Below are 27474 nucleotides of genomic sequence, written 5' to 3' on the forward strand. Positions count from 1 at the left end.
CCGGCTTCATAATACGTATTTATGTGTGTCGTGTATTATGCATTTCTTGTACGTGAATGTGAATCTGCACATGAACTTTCGTAATCCTCCTCACACCTTTCCGTAAAGCGTGGCCAAATCTTCGTTGGGAAGTAGTTCTGTAGTATAGTAGTGCCAACCTTATTCCTGGGTAGGGGATCAGAGAGACAGCACAGGCAGGTAAAAGTCAAAGACTTTCCAGTGTCACAAGATTTGGGGTGGAGAGGTTGGTCACGGCCAAGTGGTTCAACCACCCCCTCCACCGGGGTCCAGGAAGACCTCCGGGTGCCCTCCATATTCGCGGAGGTGTTACAGAAGACGGTTAAGTGAGCAGACGTGCCCTCAGTGCGTCTGTCTCAATGTTCACACATTGAAGAGAGGTATTTGAATATTTGTACTAATTCTTTTGTTCGTATTGTGTAAGGAAATGAATGATCTCGTTTAATTTCGGAAATTTGACCCCCTGTGTTAATGTATCTGGTCCCCAGTTTGCCTGTTATCCTCCTCACGTAGTGGATGTCCTATGTAAAATATTGGAAGGCTTTGGTGGTATACATTTGGCCAACGTAATTCCGTCTTGCCCGTAGAAAAGTGCGTGCAGATTGGTATATAATATACCCAAGCTATAAGTTGTGAAATTGTAATATCTGTAAACTGAAACAATTGCCGCAATCGCTGTAAAATCGAGTGATAATATTTAAAATAAATACGTAATCAATTGTCATCAATCTTTAACATACCTTAAAAATCACAAAGAAGTCAAGTTAAAGGAATTCATTTAAAATAAAAGACATAGAATGCAGGCACCCACACATCAGCGTGTGAGCCCTCCAGCCCCTTGCCTAGTACCATACAGAAAGGGCACGCTCTCTAGGTAGCGCTCTCAAGCTCCCCTCCCCAGTTATCCATTGCGCAATTTTGATTCAGGGCTTGACGACATCGACTTTCATCTGGCGTCCCTAGGCAAGGAGGTAGACGGTAAACTTTTAGAGTATGTGCTCGAAAACCGGTGCAGCGTAGTTCTAATTGTCACCAATGATGAATCCAGCATATACTTCATTACTTTAAAGCGACTGCCGAGCACACTCGAAATTCAGGTGTTATTTTTCACAGACATTCCAGTAAGCCACACAATGCAATTGAAAAAAATTCTTGTAGTAGTTTCTTAGTTATAATCGAAAATGGTAGTAATAATGAAATACGAGGACGCCTTGAAAAGTGATGCCTCCGAATTTTTAAACTGAAAACTCTTACAGCTTTTTTAACATAACACACTTGAACAGTCTACATCTTTATTCTCCGTCTCTGCTCGCACCTCTTTATCACTATCACAGCGAAGTCCTCCAGAGTGTCCTTTAAGTTTCGGATGCAGATGGAAATCAGACGGGGTTAAGTTGAGACTGTGTGGACGATAATCGATGACATCGAACCTATGGCGTCGGACTTTTGCAGATGTCGCTGCGCTCCTGTCTGGTCTGGTATTGTAATACTGCAGGAGGGGGTGATCCATGTTTGGAAGAATTCTCCGAATACATGCTGTCAGTTTTCTGCGGTTAGAAACTCGATTACAACACGCTGATTCTCACGCACAGACATAGTTACGTTACACACCGCCGTATAACACGCTACAAGTCGGAGTCCTCAAGCGGCGCAGGGATGACACGTAATATCTCAACAGATACTGAGAACAGAATGAAAAAAAAAAAAAAATTGGTGGCGTTACTTTTCAGCGAGCACTCGTATTTCTTAGCAGCTGTCGACAGCTGAATATAATTTTTCCCCGTTTCCTCTGAACTGATCGATTTCGATGATGCTTGACGCAGTACAAGGACACAGTCGCGCATTGATATGCCATAACAGTTAGCCCCTGAGGGTCATGAGAAGTCCCGCTGCCTTTTCTTCGTGCTAGTATATTTTTGTACTCATGTCAGAACGGGCAAACACAATGCAGTGCTACATACGATCCGTTTCATCCACGTAGAATGATTTATTGTTGCTTTTTCAGAAATGACTTGAATGGTTCTCCGAAAGGCATAAAAAGCCGTGAACACCGTTTCCACATTTGGTCCTATAGTGCCTCTGTCTGCGCTCTTCTTTCTACATGTAGACGAAAAAGAACCACGATTTGTCAGCAGATAAATGAATGCACAGCATATTGTTATCCGAGTATTCGACTTCAACGCTAGTTTTGCGTTTCAAGACGATCGTGAGGAGCAGCAATGCACTTTACTTTTGGACGGTTCTGATTTCAGCGGGAAAGAAACATTAACACAAAAGCCTTTTCCACAAATCCTCAACAATGAAAGGGAGAACATTTTCCTTATTTATGTTAGTTGATCGCATTTCACCACAGTGAATGCAGCTTCAATGGCAATTAATCCTGTGCGAGACCTCCTAGTTCTTCATTAATTCCTGATGTCTACATTTGCGTCGGAAGCTACCTTATGGCGTGTGCCAGAAGTTACATTACATAACGTTGTCGTTTCCACCTTTTCCTTTTCCAATTTCAAATGATGTGGGAAAGGAACGACTGTAGGCAAGCCTCTATATTAGATGAAATTTCTCATTTTTTACGAGATGGTCATTTAGCGAGTTGTATTTGTAAGGGAGCAATACGCTGAATTACTCTTTCCGGGAATTTAGTTTCCCGAATTTTGCTGTCCATTTACCTGTGATCGATGGCCATCATATGCTGTGGCAGCGATTTCATAGAAGCCCACCTCCAGCACTTGGGGTTGCCAGTCACTAATGCCTCTTTTCGATACCAGAGCCGCTGCATCTATAAATCGCTGCGGAGAGGGGCCTGTTGCATTCATTTCAACAACGAGAATTGCTTGGTGGCATCGGGAATCGAACTTGCGTCCTTTGTATGACAGATAAATGACAGCTCGGACATGAGGAGGATTACGTGGTCTGCGTCTGTTCGACGTTTTAAGTCAAATAGGCGACTGGTCTATTACCTTTCCGGACATGGGCCATATCCTACATATCTGAACAGTATTGCTAAGAGGTAGAGCAAGCTCTGACTGTGGAGACATTGGCATAACAGGTTATCTCCTATGTGAATGTCCCCTAGTTGAAGATAAAAGAACTGTTCCTTTAAGACATAAAACAGTTTACTGTATCATTACAGTAAAACAGAATTTTGATACCTGATACTGTCTCAGAAAAAGCAAGGCTTAACTACAACCAACAGCTACCATAGCGGAGACGAATAAGGCTTACATACAACCATAGGAAACGAGAACGAAGCCCGATAGCTCTACGATCTCTTGGCCCAGTAACGATGGAGAGTTGGGAAGCGGTCACCAGCAAACATAAGAAGTACGAGAAGAGTCAGTGAAAGATAAGTGATGCGCTGTGATTCTTCGCCATGCTGTATGGACGCAATAGGATATTGCCGTATCCTAGAGGACGTCCGACTTGGTACGGAACGTACAGGGACGCTTGATACTTCCCGACAGTAATGATTGTGTGTGTGTGTGTGTGTGTGTGTGTGTGTGTGTGTGTGTGTGTGTGTGTGTGTGTGTGTGTGTCCACCTCAGATTATATTAAGAGAAATAGTGGAGGCACACAAGACAACATGCTGCTTAAGTATTCTGCAGGGATCAGCGGCCCTAGCTTTACCATAAATAATCACAGAAGAAATATTAGTGTCAGTGTTGGTATTAGTAGCGTAATTTTCTGTAGTAGTAGTTTCTGTAGAAAAATCATAGTGGTGACGGTAGTAATAGGGACTTTTTATACATGTTACTTTTGTATTGTTTGTTATGTACTGTGGTAGTGGTATACGATAGCAGTATTAATAGCACAAGGTATAAAGACTGATGTAAAATTAGTTAAGATAATTGTAAATAACCAAAACAGATGGCTATTTTTCTCTCACAGTAAAGGAACACCCGAATTTCGCATAGGCGCCATCTAAATGTTCAAGCGATCTAAGTAGAAAGAAGTAAAGAACAATCAAAAGAGACACAGGAATAGAAAAGGCATATAAGACTGGAATGGATATAAGAATAGAAAAAATAAATAGGTAGATTACCTAAAAGATTCGCAAAATTGTATGTGCACTCCTTCACGTTACATCAGTAACCGGCGGTAACGCCGTGAAGGGATGCATAGCACATACATCCGACTGCACAGCTGATCACTGATCAGTGATAGGACCAAAGACAGTCACAGAGCTATTACACATCAAGAGTCACTACTGTCTTACGATTATACAAGTTGTGTGACATATGCTATGATAAGTAAAAACACATAGTCTGTATGTTACATCTACGAGATATAAGCTACTTAAGAGTGTTACAGTCATACTGCCGGTGACAGAAATAAATGCATAAAAGTAACGACTTACAGACACACGTAGACGCTAATGTGAAAGAAGCTACAGCCACATTCCACATGTGCCCCGCTTTTGTCGTACAGTAACTTTTAACGGACAGCCCTTACACATATATGCCTACACGATTTGTCTGAGTATATTACAGTGTAACACATTTAACAAGTTAGATTTCATAAAATACAGTTCTATCAACATCTCACATAACCAAACTAAAGCGGTAGTTGAGGATAATGTACAACCAATTACAATTTTAACCGTAATAGAGCCGTATGCTGAATTAAAACCATGCTGTATGTAGTGTGCTAAATGTTCTAAGTTATAACAAATATAAGTTGAATTCTTATGTAAACAGACGGAGCCAGAATGAACCATATCAACAAAACTTCAGACACAATGAGCGACTAAGCTTACCCACATTCAACGTTTATAGTGAGGTAACATGTCAATACATGTACTGCAGCTACTTTTACAGAAGTCTGAAAACGAATGAAATCAATACTTCAGCTATTTGCAGACATCTTAAAATAAAATAAGAAGACATATTACGCTTAAAACAAGTAACTGAATAGACCACGTGGAATAAAGGTTGGGTAATGAGGTACTAATGTAAAATTTAGACCAGATGTACTGATATCCCTATTCCAACAATTTCATGTCTTTGAAACTATGAATGAAATTACTATTTTTCAGACTAGTTTCTTATTTTAAACAGCGCTACTTTTCTCCAAATGTGTGTGAATTTCGAGCTCTTTTAAAATACCCATTTGGCGGCCTTTGCCACTTGTGTGCAACAACTATAAATTGTACTCAACATTTGACACGGAATGGTTTCGTTTTTCAGATGTAGAGAGAATGTGGACTGAATGTTCTCACTTCTACAAATATGTTTGTTGTGTCTGATACGCGTCATTCGTCCAGTTTGGCCTAATTCAAAAATGGTTCAAATGGCTCTGAGCACTATGGGACTTAACATCTTAGGTCATCAGTCCCCTAGAACTTAGAACTACTTAAACCTAACTAACCTAAGGACATCACAAACATCCATGCCCGAGGCAGGTTTCGAACCTGCGACCGTAGCAGTCCCGCGGTTCCGGACTGCAGCGTCTAGAACCGCACGGCCACCGCGGCCGGCTCTTGGCCTAATTAAACTTAATCACAAGCACTGCAGCTATATGCTCCGGACTGATAAAACTGGCTTGTCTTATCGATGATGTGCGCTATACTATTTGTTGTTGGTATGAAAGACTGCTGCAACATTAATATTACGAAAAATGTATTCAATTTTATCGAATATCTCCCATATAAATGGAAAAGTGACAAACTTGTTTTCTTTTTTCTCTCAAATTTTTTTAGCGTAATTACCTTTTCTTTTAGATTTTCATTAGCTTTCATTTTTTATGTCAAATAGAATAAGTTAGATGCATTACGAAATACATCGATCAGCCAGAACATTGTGACCAGCGACCTACTATCGATATAAACCCGTCCAGGGGATAGCAGCGTCACTTGAAGAGGAATAATTGCTAGTCGGACACGCTTAAGATTCACTCAGGATCAGCAAGCGTGCTGTCCGTCCGTAGAATGGGGAAGGCGCGTGATCTGAGTTTGACCGAGGGCAGGTTGTGATGGGCCGGATACTCGGCACGAGCATTTCGGGAACTGCACGACTTGTCGCGTGTTCGAGGAGTGCTGTGGTGAGTGTCTTCAACACATGGCGAAACCATGGTGAAACTACGATCAGAAGTCTTGGGGTTGGGCGGCCACCCCTCATTACGAATGTCGGATGTCGCAGGCTGAGCAGACTGGTAGAACAGGACAGCCGGCGAAGTGAAGGAACTAACATCAGACTTTAATGCTGGGCAGAGTACAAGTGTGTGTGAACACACAGTGCATCGAACACTCCTAACGACCGGTCTTCGCAGCCGACGATCCATGTATGTGCCAAAGTTACCAACACGACATCCGCAACTGCGACTGAAATGGGCATGTGACCATCGGCACTGGACGTTGGCGCAGTGGTAGAACGTTGCATGGTCTGATGAATTCTGATACGTTCTTGTAGCGGATAGGCACTTGGTGCAGGGAGTGGCAACTGACCCTTAACATAGACAAATGTAATGTATGACGAATACATACAAAGAAGGATCCTTTACTGTATAATTATATGATAGCGGAACAAACACTGGTAGCAGTCACTTCTGTAAATTATCTGGGAGTATGCGTCCGGAACCATTTGAAGTGGAATGATCATATAAAATTAATTGTTGGTAAGGCGGGTACCAGGTTGAGATTCATTGGGAGAGTCCTTAGAAAATGTAGTCCATCAACAAAGGAGGTGGCTTATAAAACTCTTGTTCTACCGATACTTGAGTATTGCTCATCATTGTGAGATCCGTACCAGATCGGGTTGACGGAAGAGGTAGAGAAGATCCAAAGAAGAGCGGCGCGTTTCGTCACAGGGTTATATTTGGTAAGCGTGATAGCGTTACGGAGATGTTTAGCAAACTCAAGTGGCAGACTCTGCAAGAGAGGCGCTCTGCATCGCGGTGTAGCCTACTGTCCAGGTTTCGAGAGGGTGCGTTTCTGGATGAGGTATCGAATATATTGCTTCCCCCCTACTTATCCCTCCCGAATATATCACGAATGTAAAATTAGAGAGATTCGAGCGCGCACGGAGGCTTTCCGGTAGTCGTTTTTCCCGCGAACCATATGCGACTGGAACAGGAAAGGGTGACAGTGGCACGTAAAGTGCCCTCCGCCACACACAGTTGGGTGGCTTGCGGAGTATAAATGTAGATGTAGATCCGTCGTCTTCCAGAGGAACAGCTCCTTGACACCTGTTCTGCGGGTCAGAGACAAACTGGTTGCGGCTCCATTATGCTGTGAGGATCATTCACGTGGGCATCCGTGGCTCCGGTAGAGCTCGCGCAAGGCAACACGGCGGTCAAAGAGTATCGTACACTGTTTTCAGACGACGTACACCCGTTTATGACGATCATGTTTCCCGACGGCTGTGGCATTTTTAAGCAAGATAATGCGCCATGTCACAAGGCCAGGAGCGTGATGGAGTGGTTCGAGGAACACTGTGATGAGTTCCAATTGATGTGCTATCCCGCCAACCCGCCAGATCTGAGCCCGATCGAACAGATCCCGGATGTGATTTAATGCGGCGTCAGAGCTCATCGCCCTCCTCCCCGAAATTTGCGGGAATTAGATGACGCGCGTGTGCAGATGTGGTGCCAAATCCCTCCAGCGACCTACTAAGGCCCCATCGCAAATGGTGCCACCGACGTGAGGTTGTCAATGGAACACAACGCACTGATCGTCGGATAAAGGAACCACCCCCATGCAGCCACAGTGTCACTGTGGAGTGTGAAATTGCGAATCTTGCAGAACTGTGAAATGTGGTTGCAGTTGCACCCGCTCTCTGACGTTGGTTCCTTGATGTCTGTTGTATTACGTAGCGGTCATCTACTGCTGTTGTTCACAATGGCCGAACGCCTCCTCACCGTGGTCGACCACCTCCTCTCTCTCGGGCAGCGGTCCCTGTAGTTTGGAAGCCCCCCCCCCCTCCTCCCGATTAAGGTGAAACTATTCTGCGGGCAGTACTAAGATCCCTGGCTACACTCGTCGGCACATTTCGTCGTCCTTCCATTTTCCCGATGATTCCTCCCCGTTCACGTGATGACTGGGTGTTGTGTGTTGTCCTTAGGTTAGGTTTAAGTAGTTCTAAGTTCTAGGGGACTGATGACCATAGCTGTTAAGTCCCATAGTGCTCAGAGCCATTTTTTCCCCCGTTCTCATCCAGAAGTTACTTCATCCATAAGTTACCTCCCGGCCAAATATTGCCTTTTCCCGTTATTTCAGAAGCCCCGTGTTGCGGGGCCAGCCCCTTTTTGCACTATAGCCACGCTGACGTTGTGCAATGTGTCGCCCAACAACATGCTCCCGTCTTTTCATTTATTTTCATATATGTTATGTTACCTTATGTGTCTGGTGCAGGTCAGCGTATCTTTCATTCTAGGATGTAGACTGTTACGCGTACTGGGAGCTACCAATATTTTCGGCTGGTGTTTTGGCATTTGAATGCTGTGCTTTAAGATGCAATGCAAAATTTAACGAATCAACGCTTGATTAAATTGTGGACCTGTGAACAATGCTATGTGTCTGCAGGAGAACTAAAATAGGACGACTTCTTCATTAAAATGTAAACAAGATCAAAAAAACAAAATCACAGTTCTTGGAAGGACTGCTAATGCGTAGAAAGGTATTCTCCACACATTCATGTCTCAGATGTATACACTGAAGACCCAGAGAAACTGGTATACAAGCCTAATGTTGCGCAGGGCCCCTCGAGCACGCAGAAGCGCCGTAACACGACGTGGCGTGGACTCGACTAATGTCTGAAGTAGTATTGGAGGGAAGTGACACTATGTATCCTGCAGGGCTGTCCATAAATCCGTAATAGTATGAGGGATGGAGATCTCTTCTCAACAGCACTTTGCAAGGCATCCCAGAAATGCTCAATAACGCTCGTGTCTGGGGAGTTTTGTGACTCGCGGACGTGTTTAAACTCAGAAGAGTGTTCCTAGAGCAACACTGTAGCAATTCTGCAAGTGTGGGCTGTCGCATTGTCCTGCTGGAATTGACCTAGTCTGGCATGCACAATAGACGTGAGTCGATGCAGGTGATCAGACGGGATGATTGCGTGCGTGTCATCAGTCAGAGTCGTACCTAGGGTCCCATATCACTCCAACTGCATAAGCCCCACACCGTTAAGGAGCCTCCACCAGCTTGAACAGCCCCTGCTGAAATGCAGGCTTCGAAAGCCCATATCGATGTTGTTTCGTCGAATGGTTCGCATCCTGACACTTGTCACACCCAGCATTGAAATCTGCAGCATTTAGCGGAAGGGTTGCACTTCTATCATGATGAACGATTCTCTTCAGTCATCGTTGGGCGCGTTCTTGCAGGACCTTTTTCCCGCCGCAGCAGTGCCGGAGATTTGATGTTTTACCGGATTCCTGGTATTCACGGTATACTCGTGAAATGGTCGTACCGGAAAACTCCAGTTTCATCGCTACCTTGGAGAAGCTGTGTTCCATCGCTCGTATGCCGACTATAACACCACGTTCAAACATACTTGAATCTTGATAACCTGGCATCATAGCAGAAGTAATCGATCTAAGACAGACACCTGCTGTCTTATATAGGCGTTGCCGACCGCAGCGCCGTATTCTGCCTGCTTACATATCTTTGTATTTAAATTCGCATGCCTATACCAGTTTCTTTGGGGCTTCAGTGTATAGAAATTGACGTTTAGATGGGAATTACTTCAGATGTTACAATGGTGAATAACGCACTCGCTTCATTCGTGTATTTAACGTATCACTTATAGAGACTACTAAACAATTAGATGACTCTCTTTCACTGGATATAACATTCTATGTCCATTCCAGCAATGAAAACTTCGCCTATCTACCGCTGAGCGTTGTTAGTAAAAAATGGTTCAGATGGCTCTGAGCACTATGGGACTTAACTTCTGAGGTCATCAGTCCTCTAGAACTTAGAACTACTTAAACCTAACTAACCTAAGGACATCACACACATCCATGCTCGAGGCATGATTCGAACCTGCGACCGTAGCGGTCGCGCGGTTCCAGACTGTAGCGCCTAGAACCACTCAGCCACTCCGGCCAGCCGTTGTTAGTACTTTTTTCTTAAGAGAGCTTGTGTTGAACTAGTGTTGAACAAGAATTTCATGGACATTGAAGCCATTTATAGGAATCTCTATTTGATTTTGGTAAAATGATTACGACAAGACTCACTGGATGCTAATTTAGGTCGTCATTGAAAAGGGAAGTGCGTAGTAACTAGATATTATACCGTAAGTTATCTAGAGAAAATATGTCAAATAAGTCTGATGATCATCACTTCACATTCAGAAACAAGTATTTTCTGGCTGTTTACATAGACAAAATATCTGTCATTAATAGAAAATGAATCACCATTTCTGCGAAAATCGATAACTCCAGTTAATCTATCTGTCTCGTTTTCATCGAATACGCGTTTAATAAATACATCTTCGTGCCCAGAAAGTACGTTTTCAGCCTTCTTTCAGTTGCTGAGAGCAGCTGTTCATGAGCATTTGTGAAAGTTTGTTACCTACTGGTACTAGTTGTAAGGTCCTATGGGCTTTGTACTTCCCTGGAGGAAGAGCGAGTGTCATCACCCTCTGGGAACGTGGGGCCGAGGCAGTTTAGAGGATTACAAACAGGGTTTGTCAGGAAATGCCCCGGCGTCGATTCCCCGTTAGACCGGTTCTTAGGGTGTTGCTTGCCTCTGGGGTTACCAGCCTCTTTGTAAAGGGACTGTGGGAAGGCAGGCCAGGTGGACACCAGAAAGATTGAAGAATGAGTAGGATGTGCTGCTACCCACCTCACAGCAGTGTCATCACGACACTAGGCGTCGCTGTAAGGAGGTTCAGATGCTGGTCTGGTGTGAGTGATGAACGTCAACGGCCAACGAAACTAAAAGGAGTGGACACATTGGTAGCGCGCTTGTGAAGGAAAATCGTTAACACACGGAATTTTCACGTCCTTCAGCTTTCCGCACTTTCTTTAGTGCATCAACATCCCTGGACAGCCATATAATTAAAAGTGAAGGAAAAGTCCATTTTGATGAGAGAACGACTGATGAGATGTACTGTCAATATAGACGGAACGAATTACTGCAAAACGACACAAATTTGATCGATTATAGCAGGACACGTAGAGCATGTCACCGTTAGAGAATCGATACCTGTATATTCAGTGAATTTACTTCCCATGTAAAGTCTAAGCATTAAAAACAAAATTATATTGTACATCAGGGACACATGTATGGTAGCAAACAACTCAAGTATGAAAACTGCTTTAGACTGGTTGAAACAATATGGGAAGGAAGGAATATTAGGGTTTAATGTCCCGAGGCCACTTGAGACGGATCGGGTTGTTTCAACGATGGGGTAGGAAACCAGCCGTACCCTTTTCGAAGGAAACATCACGTAATTTGTCTGGAGCGATTTAGGGAAATCACGCAAAACATAAAAATCAGAATGATCGGACGTGGGTTTGAAACGTCGCCCCTCAAAATGCAAGTCCACTGTGCATCTCTGTACCACCTCACTCGTAGCGCTTTTGTTTCGCACGTTGATATTCCGGTTGCCATGGGTTTATCTACCGATTTTCATTTTCCATTTGCAGTTCACTGTCGTTATTTGAGTTTACGTATTGTCGTTTTGTCATCTGGAAATAGTGACTGGAGTTGTAAACGTTAGAAAATGATGGAGTGCCAAGTGGCGAAATCGGAACATTTCCGACATATTCTTCTGTTTGAGTTCAGTGGAGGGCTGACAACATAGGAGGCAGCCATAAACATGGGCTCCGTGTATGGGGATAATACGACTGAACAGAACGGGTGGCGCCTAGCTGCTGGCGGCTGCTGTTTGAGGCTCATTTATCTGGAGGACAGGGTGACTGCTGTCGTCACGGAAGCTTCGCCAAGCGTCAGCAGAGACTCGGCAGGATGAAGACAGCCAGTAAGAAGGCAGTACACCAAGTAACTAACTCAAAAGCAGAGCAGGAAGTTCGAGCTTTAAGGAATAGAGGCAGTCTGGTAGACTCTCGGGTCTGGTCTTTCGGGGGCTTGTCCTCGATGTGCACATTGTTTCCTGGCTGGGTGAACGGACGGTACTTGATGTGGGATCGGCCACAACGGTGTTAGGAGAAGTTGTATTGGTTCAGTCTGGTGCAAAATTTCGGTTAAGGAAATCTCTGTGCCTGGTTGGGTTTCAGTTTCAGTTGTGCAAGTTGCTGTAGCGACGGGATCGCTGTAGGGCCTAGTACGATAAGCCTAAAATAACGTTTATATTACTGTTAATTGTTCTCAACGAATTTTCTATTCAGTCTTTTAGTGCTAGCATTGGTTGCATTATTGATTTCATATATTATGTCCTGTGGTCAAAATGGCATAGGCTGGTTCAGGGTGTTTCTAGTATATAACTACTTTTCCTTTTGGTAGTTGACTGTAATAATTCGCGGTTTTGGCGTTTTTGTTTCTGCTGGGGCATTTGATTATTTTATTTCTTTCTTGTTTATTATTTTTGATATATTAGTATTTTTGTTTGTGCTCTGCTTTTTATTGGAAAGCTAATAGTATTCTGAAGGTTGGAGAATTTTAATGTTTGCTTTGTCGTACTAATATTAAATTGCATACTTGTGAACAGGGCGCTAGCTGTGCCTGAAGATTGGCAGGAGAGACGGCTCGTACAGAATCTTTATTTGAAACAGGAAGTAAGGATAAGGACTGGAAATGAAACGTCGGAAGGAAGCAGCTTTGGAAGGGGCGTAATATAAGGTTGTTGCCTCTCCCCTTCATTGTTCAACTTATAACTGGAAGAGATTATTGCGAAAGGCTTAGATGAAAAACGAGGAGTATGTATTGGTGGAAAGAGAATAGAATGTATGGCATTTGCTGATAACATGATAATAGTGGCAGAAAATGACCAAACTGTATTCAAATCCTAAAAGATCTGAATGAAACTTGTATGGGATATGAGAGGAGAATTAATACAGCAAAAACGACTAGTATGTTGATCGGCAAAAGGGGGATGGTGCCAAATGTTAAAATACGACAAGTTATTACTGGCCAGATAAAAGGATTTAAATATCGAGGAAGCACGATCACTGAAGGAGCAGGTAGAAATTAGCATTGCTATAGCGAAGGAGGCATTCGATAGAACGAGGAGATTATGTGGCAAACTAGATAAAGGTCTGAGGAAAAGGCTTGGCCAGTGTTTTGTCTGGAGTGTGGCACTCTACGGTGAAGGAGCGTGGACACTGGGATGAGGGTGAAAAAAGGTTAGAAGTATTCGAAATGTGGATGTCGAGGCGAATGGAGGGAATACGTTGGATGGAAAGAGTGAGTAACGAAAGAGTATTGGCACTAAACAAAGAAAAGTGCGAGGTCATCCACATGGGTACAAAATATATCCGATAAAATTTGGGTATACGACAAATCGCTCAAATTTAAGGGCTGCGAATTCGACTAAATACCTAGGAATTACAATTACGAGCAACTTAAATTGGAAAGATTACATAGATAATATTGTGGGGAAGGCGAAACAAAGACTGCACTTTGTTGGCGGAACACTTAGAAGATGCGACAAACCCACTGAAGAGACAGCCTACATTACTTTTGTCCGTCCTCTGCTGGAATATTGCTGCGCGGTATGGGATCCTTACCAGACAGGATTGACGGAGGACATCATGTTACCGCGCAATAGGGGTGAGAGTGTCACTGATATGATACGCGAGTTGGGGTGGCAGTCACTGAAACAAAGGCGGTTTTGTTTGCGGCGAGATCTATTTACGAAATTTCAATCACCAACTTTCTCTTCCGAATGCAAAAATATTTTGTTGACCCCCATCTACGTAGGGAGAAATGATTATCATAATAAAATAAGAGAAATCAGAGCTCGAACGGAATGATTGACGTGTTCCTTTTTCCCATCCGCCGTTCGAGAGTGGATTGGTAGAGAAGTAGTATGAAATGGTTCGATGAACCCTCTGCCAGGCACTTAAGTGTGAATTGCAGAGTAACCACGTAGATGTAGATGTAGAAACGGTTGGTGAGAGGAGAAGATTGCTGCAGATTATAAGAGAACTGAAGACGAACTGGATAGGATATTCGATGCGATGGGACTGTTTGATAACAAGCTTTTTGAAGGTCCAGTTTGTGGAACGAGATTGACAGGAACGAGGAGATACAAGATGATAGACGCCATAAAGGGAAGCAAAAATTATGCCGACGTCAAGAGGATGACAGGAATTGCAGAGTAACCATGTAGATGTAGATGTAGATGTAGAAACGGTTGGTGAGAGGAGAAGATTGCTGCAGATTATAAGAGAACCGAAGACGAACTGGATAGGATATTCGATGCGATGGGAGTGCTTGATAACAAGCTTTTTTAAGGTCTAGTTTGTGGAACGAGATTGATAGGAACGAGGAGATACAAGATGATAGACGTCATAAAGGGAAGCGAAGATTATGCCGACCTCAAGAGGATGACAGGAGAGCATGGAGGATTACCACGTGAAAACCTGCCTTTGAGCAGAAGACATATGATGACGATGACGCTGTTCATACGGTCTGATTAGTTTTATTGTTAATAAATATATTTAAAGCTCATTAAGTATTTACGCCTATACAGTCCCCAGCAACTTTCCGGTCCCACTGCCGCAGCAACTTTTCGGTCCCACTGTTTCCTGCGCCATATTTGTGGCGACAGACAAAACAGATAAGACATGGAGCCTTTTTACTGCTGTACGTGCTCATTCACCATACAAGTTACCGCTTGAGAAGTGTACGCCAATTACACCAGTATAAACTGACCCTTCATAATTTCTTCACCATTGTTTCAAACCAGTTTTCGTGGCACGGTAGAACGCTGAGTAAAGCGCTGTCTGAGGAGCATGGTGAGAGGCGTTGGAACACCAGCAATTGGTTCCTTTGACTGCCAGCTTACTATGCCAAACATAAACTCCAGCTTTGTCAGGTTTAATATGTGTAGCATAAATATGCGACCTAGTAAGCTGCAACAAACGCCGAGCACAATAACGGCCTGTAGACTATTCTGGACTCAGAAAAGGCATTAACAACTCATACGCACAATGGCTTTCTTCGAAGAACAACTGTTAGCCGGGGCGTGAGAGCGGGACAAAGGCTGCTCGTGATAGAAACGGCTTCGGAGCTGAGCGCACGTTCTCCGCGCAGATGTGGTGCTTTGTTTCAGCAGGCCTGCGCGCCAGCTGCGCGTGTACGCCAGCCATCACGCCTGTCGCCGGCAGAACGCAGCTAATACGCCGCCGCCGCCGCCGCCGCTCCACAAACAGGACGGCTAACCATGCACTTGCGGAAAGAACCCGTCTGGGAATCAACATGTATCAACAACAAGATCGCCACGTAACGCAGCCCACAGTATCCATCTCCCTGTTCGGTTTTAGCGCATAAGAGGAAATGCGAGGGACGTTCAACAAGTGAAGCAATGATTCTTTTTCTGAAAGCGGATTGGTATTATTCAGGATTCCAAAACACCAGATCATTCACTACTCTTCTGGCTACAAAACCCTGTTTTCCAACGTAACCTCTGTTCAATGCAACTGCCTTATGCCGCCTTGCTGGGAGAGCCTGTATACCCGCATGATATCACTCCACTAGTCGACGGCGGAGCCAGAGCCTTACTACATCAATAACCTCCTTATCAGACTCGTAACGCGCATGCAGTTCCGCACAGATGGTTCTTCGTTGCTCTTTGTGGTCTTCTGTTACGCGGCGAGGAACCCAACAGACACACTCATTTGAAAAATGAAGGCAGGAAGATTCGATTTAACGTCACATCGACATCGATGTCTTTGGAGACAGAGCCCAATTTCGAATTGTGTTAAGGTTGGGGAAAGAAATCGGCTGTGATCTTTCCAAGGAACCGTCTCAGCATTTGCATGGAGCGATTTAGAGAATCGAAGAAAACCTAAATCTGGGTGGCCGCACACGGGTTTGAACCGTCGTCCTCCTGAATGCAAGCCCAGTGTGCTAACCACTTCGCCACCTCGCTTGATCACACGCCATTGATTACCCCAACTAGTAGACGAGTGTGTCAGCGCTACTAACAGAGACGTCTAGTTGAGCAGAGAGGTGCTTGATTGTGATCCGTGCAACACCTGTAATGAGAGTGTCCGCACGTTCCAACATGGCAGGAGTCACAGTAGGATGAGGTTGGCCTGCATGCGAAGATCGGACAGTCTTGCGCGACCTTCTTGAGGTGTGACAGATGCAGCAGCCAACGATTCACCGTGTTTTTATTCACTGCCAGGTCGCCGTAGACTTTCCGCAAACGTTTATGAACATCTGCTATACTTTGGTTTTTCTCCAAAACCAATTCAGTGACGACTCTCTGCTTACGGTACCCTTCCATTACAAATGCCACTTTGAAAGCTATGTACAGATCCGCTACCTATCGGAATTTCGTGAAACTATAAGGGCTGAAGCAAGAATTTTCCACAATGTCCGACAACAAATTACGCATTTTTTCAACCGAAATTGGCCGATGTGCAGCTTTACCTATTGAACATCCCTCATAAAAGGGTATGCTGAAAAGTAGTGCCTCCTAATTGTTTGTGCGAAAACTCAAAGCTTTTTGACATTCTACAAATTTATTCTTCATGTCTACAGATTTGCAGCCCTCTGCCGCTAAAGGGCTCCGAATTACAGCGTGTAGCATGATGGTGTGTAGCGTCACTACGTCGGTGCGTCAGAAACAACGTGCTCTAATCGAGTGTCGAATTCGAAGAGTTTTTCCACACATGGAGCACACTCTCCTTCAACACGACAATGCTGACCACACACGAGCGGTGTGAAAATCCGACGCCTTGTGTTCACTGCCACAGATCATCCTCCATACAGTCCCAAATTGACCCCATCCGATTCTCATTTATTTCAACCTTTTAGGACTTTACTTTGACTGTGATGGAGCAGTGCAAGCGGAGATGAGGTTGAGACTATATCATTAGTATGGTCCCTCGTTGGCAGAAATGTGTTCGTCGCCAGGGTCACTACGTTGAGAAGTAAATATGCAAACGTAAGAATACAGAAATAGAATGTCAGTAACCTCTGTTTTCTTTAACAGATTTTAAAAGTTTTCGCATAAGAAATTCTGAGGCATTACTTTTCTGCACGCTTTCGTATGTCCGCAGAAACACCGCATCCTTAAGTCTTTTATACTTCTGTGCCACAGCAAGGTCTTCAACCGTATACTGTTTGCTGATACTGTAATTTTGCAAACTAATTTAATTGATAATATACACCGGACCTCTGACGGTAGGGTCTCAAGTGGCCTGATTTTCCTTCTTCTGAAGTTTCCCTCAAAATTTACGTTCCATAGAGTAAGGAAATGTCGATGATCACGACCACAATTTAATATAACACAGCCAGTCAGATTTTTTATACGTAAATTACAACTTTTTGTGAATTTGTTTTGAAACACTTCTTCAGCACTGGGAAGTCAGATGAAGTCGTATCTTGCATACTGTTAAATGTAAGTCACATATGTTATTTATAAAATACACATCATATCACTACGGCCTTGAAATTTTTTATCGTGTTGCACTTGTCGATATAACAAGCATTGCCTTTTGTTCTCGTAAATATGTTTAAGAACAATGTTGATAAATTCATTGACTTCATACAAAACAGTACTTATGTCTGCATAAGCCAAATAGACGGAAATCGTAATATGACACTGCCTCTAACACAAAACTCGCAGACATCCGCATCGGACCAGACTTTAATCCAGAAAGTAGCTATAACTGCAGACATCCGTATACTCACAGGCTATCTACACACATCAAAAAATGTTTTTCATCACCTCTGTTGCCAGAACTCCTGAAGATGGACCTTGACTGTGGATATTGGATCACAGACACAGTTCCTTTGACTGTTCAGATATGTCGCTAAACCCGTCCAAAGATGTTAACAACCAGGCATGAGCTGCGCTTATTAGACGGAGAGGGTCCGACAGCCAATCAGTTCCAGTCATTCCACTAGGAAAGAGGTACAGGGCTCGTGTTTTCTGTAGTTCAACCATGCTTAGACGGTCAATACCGCGGTTCGTCCGCGTCTGCATTGTTACTTTGTTCCAGGAAGGGCTCTCTTCAAGGGAAGTGTCCAGGCGTTTCGGAGTGAACCAAAGCGATGTTGTTCGGACATGGAGGAGATACAGAGAGGCAGGAACTGTCGATGACATGCCTCGCTCAGGCCGCCCAGGGGCTACTACTGCAGTGGAACACCGCTACCTACGGATTATGGCTCGGAGGAACCCTGACAGCAACGCCACTATCTTGAATAATGCTTTTCGTGCAGTCACAATACGTCGTGTTACTACTCAAACTGTGCGCAATAAGCAGCATGATGCGCAACTTCACTCCATCTTTTCAACCGCGACACCATGCAGCGCGGTACACATGGGCCCAACAACATGCCGAATGGACCGCTCAGGATTGGAATAATGATATCTTCAACGATGAGTGTCGCATATGCCTTCAACCAGACAATCGTTGGAGACGTCTTTGGAGGAAACCCGGTCGGGCTGAACGGCTTAGATACACTGTCCAGCGAGTGCAGCAAGGTGGAGGTTCCCTGCTATTTTGGGGTGGCATTATGTGGACCGACGTAAGCCGCTGGTGGTCATGGAGGCGCCGTGACAGCTACACGATACGTGAATGCCATCCTCGGACCGATAGTGCAATCATATCGACAGCATACTGGCAAGGCATTCGTCTTCATGGACGACAGTTCCCGTCCCCATCGTGCACATCTTGTGAACGACTTCCTTCAGGATAACGACATCGCTCGACTAGAGTGGCCAGTATGTTCTCCAGACATGAATCCTGGAATAGATTGAAAAGATCTGTTTATGGACGACGTGACCTACCAACCACTCTGAGTGATCTACGCCTTATCGCCGTTGAAGAGTGGGACAATCTGGACCAACAGTGCCTTGATGAAATTGTGGATAGTATGCCACGACGAACAAAGGCATCCATCAATGCAAGAGGACGTGCTACTGGGTATTAGAGGTACCTGTGTGTACAGCGATCTGGACCACCACCTCTGAAGGTCTCGCTGTATGGTGGTGCAACATGCAATGTGTGGCTTTCATTAGCAATAAAAAGGGCAGAAATGATGTTTATGTTGATCTCTATTCCTATTTTCTGTACAGGTTTCGGAACTCTCGGAACCGAGGTGATGCAAAACTTTTTTTGATGTGTGTTTAATACATATGTTTAACGCAAAACAACAACTCTTTCATCTGCCTCCTTCACTGTGCTGAATATACTACGAGGGCGTGCCGAACAGTAATGCCTCGGAATTTTTTATGTGGAAACTCGCAAGGTTTTACAAATAAAACAAACGTTATTAATATTCTACAATCTACATTAAGGGGCGCTTACTGTTTGACGCTGAACGACTCAACATGTTGGTCTTGGGGTGATTGATCACATCATGGGGACCAATTTTTTTTTTTTCAGTTAAATGTTCGCTGACTGTTCCGGCAACGCTAGGTGACGATTCGGACTGGTTAAATGCTTCAGATACGTGAGGGTGTAGACACTTTGTAGCGTTCATATACAACGTGTGTCATCCATTCAGCTGTTCCGAGTGATAGGCGTTACACGGTGCAAAAGCTTAAATTCCTGATTCGGTTCTAAAATTTCTGTATCCGATTAGAGATACTTATTCTTATAGTTTTCTTGTTACAAATCAGTCTGTCATTTTAGTGGGGTGTAGTATGCTGCCCATCTAGCCAGTTGGGTGAAATCTAGAACCTAGTTCCTCACGACGCCGTAATCTGTAAACCCAAGACGCTTGTAGCAAAGACTTTGACACTCCTTGTATCTATTTATTTCTGTCATTTTTTATTCCATCTTTCTTCGCACTGTAAACGCACTGGAAATCCAGACCATGCTCGACTGGAGACTTAACTATGTAGCCTCCGCTTTTCGAGGCCTCGGAACCACAGCCTCCAGCTGTTAGGTGAACACTACGGCTCGCAGAACATATGTCACTGTAAAGAAAGTACTCTCACGTAAGTGAAGACGGGGCATGAGGTGAAAATAATGCAACTTCGAGGTGGTGAGTACGACTCAGAAACGTGCGTCGTTAGTAAAAGAAAAAAAAAGAATAATGGGTGGGTGAGGTTTCTCCCCAGGTATCGCGAAGAAAGGAAGAGAATGGATTTAGCGAATCATCGATGGAAAATATCAGTTAATCAAGGCGCCGGAGGTATGACGCAAGAAACTGTTTACAGAGTTTAGCTGTTGTAAAGGTACTGAAAGTTTCTGTCCAAGCAAAATTAACGAGAAGAATGGTAGTGAAGGGAGACGGTACTGGAGACATCGAGCCGCATTCAGTCGGCAGTATAGAATTCACAGCATCATCGCCGTTTCCCCTCGGAGATGAAGCTTAGCCCATTGAAAAGGTGTTTTCGTGGCGAGGATGAGCGCGCAGTGTCCGGCACGTGTCTGCTGCCATAAGGACGCGTGTTTTCTCCCGCGTCGCCAGAATTGCGCACAAAAGGCGCCGCTAATTAATTCTTATCGCGGTGGAGCAGCCCCGCCGGCGGGACTTTGTAATGCAGTGTGTCTGCCGGCTTCTTGTTCCGCGATGTCCTTTTCAGCGGCGCATTGTCCGCGCCGTAATGCGGAGCACAATGGCGCGCGCTCCGACCCGGCCGCCTTAATGACGGCGCCGCGACGCCAGGCGCCGGAATGAGATTGTGCCGACAACTTGGCCGTGTTGTTTCGCGCCCTCCAAAGCCACTGTCATAATAGAGAGGGGGCGGGCGACCCCGTGTCGCCAGCCGACACCTCGCCACTCTCCGAGGCCGCCTCGTACTCGCGCCGAATTTTTGCCTCGTGTTTAATTCGCCGTGCTGTTCCACGAGGATACTTCACTGTTCGTTTGCAGGCAGAAAGGAGAGAGTGAGTTTTCAGGCTGGGGGGACGGCGCTGTGAAGGAAAACTGTGGAACCAGTGGGTTAGCGTGGCATTACTGTGCGAAGATTTACATCCACATTACTCCACAAGCCACTGTACGGTGCGTGGCAAAGAGTATCCTGTACCAGTACTAGTTATTTCCTTTCCTGTTCTACTCGCAAATAAAAAGAGGGAAAAAAGACTGTCTGTAAGCCTCCGTGCGATTCCTAACTTGTCTCATCTTCGTGGTCGTTACGCGAAACATCCGTTGGCGTCAGGGCAGTGGATCTGCAATCGGCGTCGAATGCCGGTTCTATGAATTTCCGCTGTAGTGCCTCGTAAAAAGGGCGTTGTCATCCCTACAGGAATTCCCATTTGAGTTCACGTGGTATCTCTATAATACTTGTGAGCTTTTCGAACATACCAGTAACAAATCTAGCAGTACAGCTCTGAATTCTTTCGATGTCTTCCTTTAATGCGATCTGGTGATGTTAACCGGGGACCTAGAAACGACGGAGAGGCTCCGTCCCCGCCGCAGTCGCAGTGGTCCGCAACCACGACGACTACCACAGTCCACTTCACCTCTCTGCCGCCCCACACCGAACCCAGGGTTATTGTGCGGTTCGGCCCCCGGTGGACCCCCCAGGGAACGTCTTACACCAGACGGGTGTAGCCCCTATGTTTGCGTGATAGAGTAATGGTGGTGTACGCGTTCGTGGAGAACTTGTTAGCGCAGCAATCGCCGACATAGTGTAGCTGAGGCGGGATAAGGGAAACCAGCCCGCAGTCGCCGAGTCAGATGGAAAACCGCCTAAAAACCATCCACAGACTGGCCGGTTCACCGGACCTCGACACAAGCCCGCCGGGTGGATTCATGCCGGGGACCGGCGCTCCTTCCCGCTCGGAAAGCCGTGCGCTAGACCGCACGGCCAACAGGGCGGGCGTTCTGGTGATACTCGAGCAGTACTCAAGAACACACTACTGCTGCATATGTCGTCCGCTTGATACATCTTGTAAACGAAACTCTGTCCAAAAAGACCTCGTGAGGCCCAATGGTGCCGACCGACCGCCATGTCATCCTCTGCCGACAGGCGTTACCGGATGCGGATATGGAGGGGCATGCGTTCAGCACCACACTCTCCCGGCTGTTTTCAGTTTTCGTGGCCAGAGCCGCCACTTCTCAGTCAAGTAATTCCTCAATTGGCGTCACGCGAGCTGAGTGCAACCTGCTTGCTAACAGCGCTCGGCAGACGCGAATGGTGACCCATAGAAGTGGTAGCCAAGCACAACAGCCCTTATTTTCGGCTATCTGATGGGAACTGGTGTTACCATTGTGGTAAGGCCGTTGGCTCACAGGTCTACACTTCCCCAATATTCTGCCCATAAAACGAAATCCAGAATTCGCATTTCCGACTATCAGCCTCACCTGTTCATTCTATTTCATACCGCTTTGAAACGCCTAGATATTTAATAGGTGTGACTGTGTCTAGTTGCACATTACTAATGCTGTATTCAAACGCTACAGGATTGTTTTTCCTACTCACCTGGATTCATTTACATTTTTGTACACCTAGAGCAAGCTGGTGGTGAATCCACCATACCAGTCAGAAATTGTAAGTCACCTTGCATCCCTCAACAGTCAGTTAAGGACGACACCTTCCTGTACAAGACAAAGTCGTCAGCAAACAGCCTCCGGTTGCTGCTCACCATGTCCGCCAGATCATTTATGTATATAGTGGTTAAAAATGGTTGAAATGGCTCTGAGCACTATGGGACTTAACGTCTAAGGTCATCAGTCCCCTAGAACTTAGAACTATTTAAACCTAACTAACCTAAAGACATCACATACATCCATGCGCGAGGCAGGGTTCAAACCTGCGACCGTAGCGGTCACGTGGTCCCAGACTGTAACGCCTAGAACCGCTCGGCCACCTCGGCCGGCTATAGAGATTAAGAACGGTCCTATCACACGCCCATAGGGTACTCCTGACGATACCCTTGTCGCTGATGAACACTAGCCGTCGAGGACAACGTACTGTATTCAGTTACTTAAAGTCTTCGAGTGACTAACGTATATAGGAACCTTAACCGACACTCGTACCTTCCTTAACAGTCTGCAGTGTGTACCGTGTCAAACGCTTTCCGGAACTCTAGGAATATGGAAACTCCCTGTTGTCCTCTATATATGGTTTGTAGGATGTCACGTGAAACAAGGTCAAGGTGAGTTTTGCACGGGCGATGCTTTCCAAATCCGTGCTGGTTTGTTGACAGAAGCTTTTCTGCCTCAAGGAAATTTATTATATTTGAACTCACAATGTGTTTAAGAATTCTGCAGGAATTCTCTTTCGTTCTGTTCTTTTCCCTTTCTTATTAATAAAGAGCAAAATGGCGCGATGTGCAAGATAATATTCCTATGCAAGTTTTTGATGTTCTCACGGCATACTAATTGATCTAGAAAACTTTGAGATTTCAGTCATTTAACCATTTTTGGAGCGGGCTGTAAAGATCTACGGTAAGGATTTGCTTTACACTCTTTATTTTGAGCTCCAAAAGCCTGTCTGCTCGAATAATGACCCACTGGAGAGCCCAAGAGTTGGTGACCAAAAGGCTATCTGGTAGTGGGACTATGAGAATCCCAGTTATGAATATTTGGTAGAAAATGATCAGTTTTGTAGACGCTTCTTTGGTTTCTGTGTACCAACGCGCCCAAAACTTCAGCGAGTGGGGTTGGAATGTGCGAGTAAACTTGATGGTCGAAGAATAATACTTGAGAGCTCTTAAGTTGTTGCAAAGTTGTTATCAGCACAACAATTAATTATCCATATAGAAAACCGTAGTCCAGTCCAGCAGAGAGCAGCTAGGTTCCGGTAACGCGTCACGAGGAAAATGTCAACATCCTTTTCTCACTGGACGGTGTGGCAGTGGAGCTCCTGGCTACCGCTTATAAAGCTATTCTGGCCTGTAGATGAGGGGACCACCTGAGACCCCAGAGCGATCTCTATGCTGAGCTTCCACGCCTCGTAATCTCTTTGACTCGATCACATCGGTAGCCACTGTCAGAATCAGTGTCGTTAACCCCTTAATACTGTTTCCACCAGCCTGCGCGTGCTGCACGTTTCGAGCCGCCGTTCACGGCGTTTGAGAGACGACCATCGACCTAGTGTAGCAAATATTTGATCCACCCGAAGAGCCGACTCGTTTTCATTGATCGACGGTCAAATCTGGATGGTCCCATGCCCACTGCAATCGTAATTGACGATGTCGTTCGGTCCACATATGAACACGTAGGAGTTATCTGCTGCAGAGCTCCATATTCCAACATTGTACGATAAACGTACTCCAAAACACTTGTGCGTGCACAAACATCGTGCTCTTTAGGAGGAGATGCCTCAGATCGCCATCTATCCTACTTTACAGAGCGGACAATCCTCCGAACCACACGTTGTGTGAAGAGTCGTGGACGTCCAATCATTTAATGGCTAGTGGTTGTTTCACAGTCCTTCTACCTTCGTAGATGTTCATGACAGTGGCACTTGAAGATTCCACCAGTTTCGCCGTTTTCGAGACACTCGTTCACAGGGTCGACGTGATAATAATCTGCCCTTTGTCAAAGTCGCTTATCTCAGAGGATTTCGCCTGTTGTAGTCCATATCTTTTTTGCAGTCCGTATCTTTGCTAGAGTGATCATCCGTCCGTGTCTGCTCATAAATTTGTCACCGCATCACGTGGCCGCAACGCCACTATACGGCATCCAACGTCGCGGTTGGCAGTGCTCATAATGTTTTGGCTATCAGTGTTTATGTATCGGCTACTTATCTACTGTATGTGTATATAGAATAAATTTGATGACTTTTTCGACATGTGCAGTGTACCTGTGTCGTGTGTGATGATGTAAGGCGCTTCTGTGCGTCTTATATGCTCGTAGGGTAAGCCAATTGAGCATGCATGTACATTAATAAATGATAGTGGATGAAGTATCACACAGGCGCCCTTGATGTATGCTGTCGTGACGCGCACTATAAGAATGTTGTGTCACAGATTCTTGTCGGCAAGGGAGCAGTTCACTATCGCCAGTGCCGGAGTCCACATTTTATAAAGGTTGAAACTTTCATTAAAGTTAAATAAATCACTCTTGATACTTGATTCAATGGATTCCCTAAAATTCGAATCCCAGAAGGGTGATAGAGATGCCAAAATCTGGATGTAGTCGTAGGTCATAGCGTGGCTAGTACGAATATCATCCCCGACCGTGGAAGATCTGTGTTTGGGATGAGCCAAGTTAGGATAAGATATAAGTGTCTATAGTATCTTCCAAAAAGCACACGCGAAGACTGTGGATAGTATTAGTGGTTACTTATTTAAGTACAGTTACAGTTATCCATGGATCCAAAACGGGGGCGGAATTTCGTCGTCATATTTCTCATTAAGTCTCCCTCCCTCATAAAAAAAAGATGTTTATACTTTTACCTAGTGATTATGAAGTTACGTTACATTAATGTAAAAATCACTGCGGTAAGCAAATTATTATTGTTATTATTATTTCAAACATTTTATTTAAAACGAGACCAGAAGATTAGTGTTTAACATTCCGTGGACGACGAGGTCATTGGAGACGGAGCACAATCCAGGATTACAGAAGGCTGGGGAAAGAAACAAGTCGCACCCATTTCGAAGGAACCGTCCCAGCATTTGCGTGGAGCAATTTAGGGAAATCGCAGAAAACCTAAATCTGGATGGCGGGACAAGGATTTGAACCGTTGTCTTCTTTAATGTGTCTATTGTGTTAACCAATGCGATACTTCGCTCTGTAACATTTTATAAATTTCGCTATTACGAAAACCTACTCATCTTCGGCTCTTTATGGGTGATGGTGAAGGTAAGTAATATTGTGACGGGAATGGTTTCATAAACACGTCGATAGCTAATTTACTTCCCCGTCCTTTTAAAATTCCAGCAGGTGACCTGTAATAAGGCCACCGTTGACAGCTGTAGAATCGTATCTTTCTATTCCTCTTCATTCGTACAAGGTTACTAAGCCATGATGGTTTACTCTTTCTGGAATATGAGATGGTTATCTCCAAAATAGGAAATTTTGGAAATTTGTGCTAAGGTCTTATGGTACCAAACTGCTGAGGTCATCGGTCCCTAAGCTTACGCACTACTTAATCTAACTTAAACTAAGTGACGCTAAGGACAACACACTTGCCCATGCCCTAGAGAGGGTTCAGACCTCCGACGGGGGGAGCCGCACGGACCGTGAGAAGGCGCCCTCGAGTGCGCGGCTACCCCGCGCGGCTCCAAAATAGACAAGCTTGGCTTGGAAGAAGTTAACATCGGTGACATGTAGTTCTGCGGGTACCTCTCTCCGCTGCCAAGGTCACTGACTCTATTTAGTGCAGCGACGCAAGGCTCTGGTGTACCCGTTTCGTATCCCGGTAGCGAAAGACTTCCATAAACAAGCATTTGAGCGATGAAGGGACAGTCTGTTGCGGCGTACAGCTGACCACCATGATATGCTGAAAAGAAGGAGATTCTCTCTCACGGTGTGACACCACACGACGCATTCAACGGCGATCTGCTCAACTGGTGGGTCGTTGAACTCGGCTCTTTCCTCGGTGCTATTCATAGGGAAGAGAACACGTGCCGGCACCAGCTTTCACCCTCTCGCTTCCTGTCATTTCCATACTCACCCGTAACAATAGAAACGTAACACTACACCGCACAGCCAGTTATCGAAGTCAGCCGCGTGGCATAGAAACCCACAAAGCTCCCGAAAGGAAAGTAAACATTTCTCTGTATTTCAGCGATTGTACAAAAATACATCACGTCTACTGGATCCGAACTTTTGACTAGATGAAACATGTCTCGTAACTGCAGAATTTTGACTACATTTGACTTTGTTGCACACCTTAAACGTATATGTAAAAGATTCTTTGTAGTGTCTCTCCGGCATGAATGAAAACCGAGGATTGTAATGGAAGTAAGATACAAGCAGAGACAGTTGCTTTCTTTCTTTTGATTGAAGCTTGCATATATTGTACTATCGCAGGTTTTGTTTGAATAAAGAGTATGTCAGACATTTGACTTGTAATTATTACTGTCATCGTACTCAACCTGCCGATGGAGGATACACTTATTCACCCGAAGCTACAGCAATTGTACTTACATACGAAAAGTTTAAAGTAGGTTTCGACAGGTCGCAAATGGCTTCTATGGGAATAATCTTTATTTCAGTGACAATTTGAAGCCCTTGAATACACAAAATATTGACAGAAAATTATTAACTTATTACATCAAAATAATAAAATAATTATCTTGTACTACTGCATGCGTTTTGAAAAGATTTTCGTCCTTACTCAGTGCACGTAGCACAATACGATGTAGTTTTTTGTAACTGCATTCGGGCATTAGATGTTTTGTTACAGATATCCCACATCTCTTGCCTCTCTTACAGCAGAGGAATTTTAATGATTTTATCCAACTAGGTCCATTAGTTATTCAGGTATAGAGGGTTTGTTGGCGGTTATCCTTTTTATCTGT

General features: G+C 44.8%; 1 protein-coding gene across 1 annotated transcript in view; it reads right to left on the reverse strand.

Moving 5' to 3' along the window:
* The window catches only part of LOC124775665 (transcription factor Sox-21-B), a 157817-nt gene that overhangs the window by 121749 nt on the left and 8594 nt on the right, over positions 1-27474 (reverse strand). The window lies entirely within an intron of this gene.

The sequence above is a fragment of the Schistocerca piceifrons genome, chromosome 2 (assembly GCF_021461385.2).
Source record: "Schistocerca piceifrons isolate TAMUIC-IGC-003096 chromosome 2, iqSchPice1.1, whole genome shotgun sequence".
Classification (NCBI taxonomy): Eukaryota; Metazoa; Arthropoda; class Insecta; order Orthoptera; family Acrididae; genus Schistocerca; species Schistocerca piceifrons.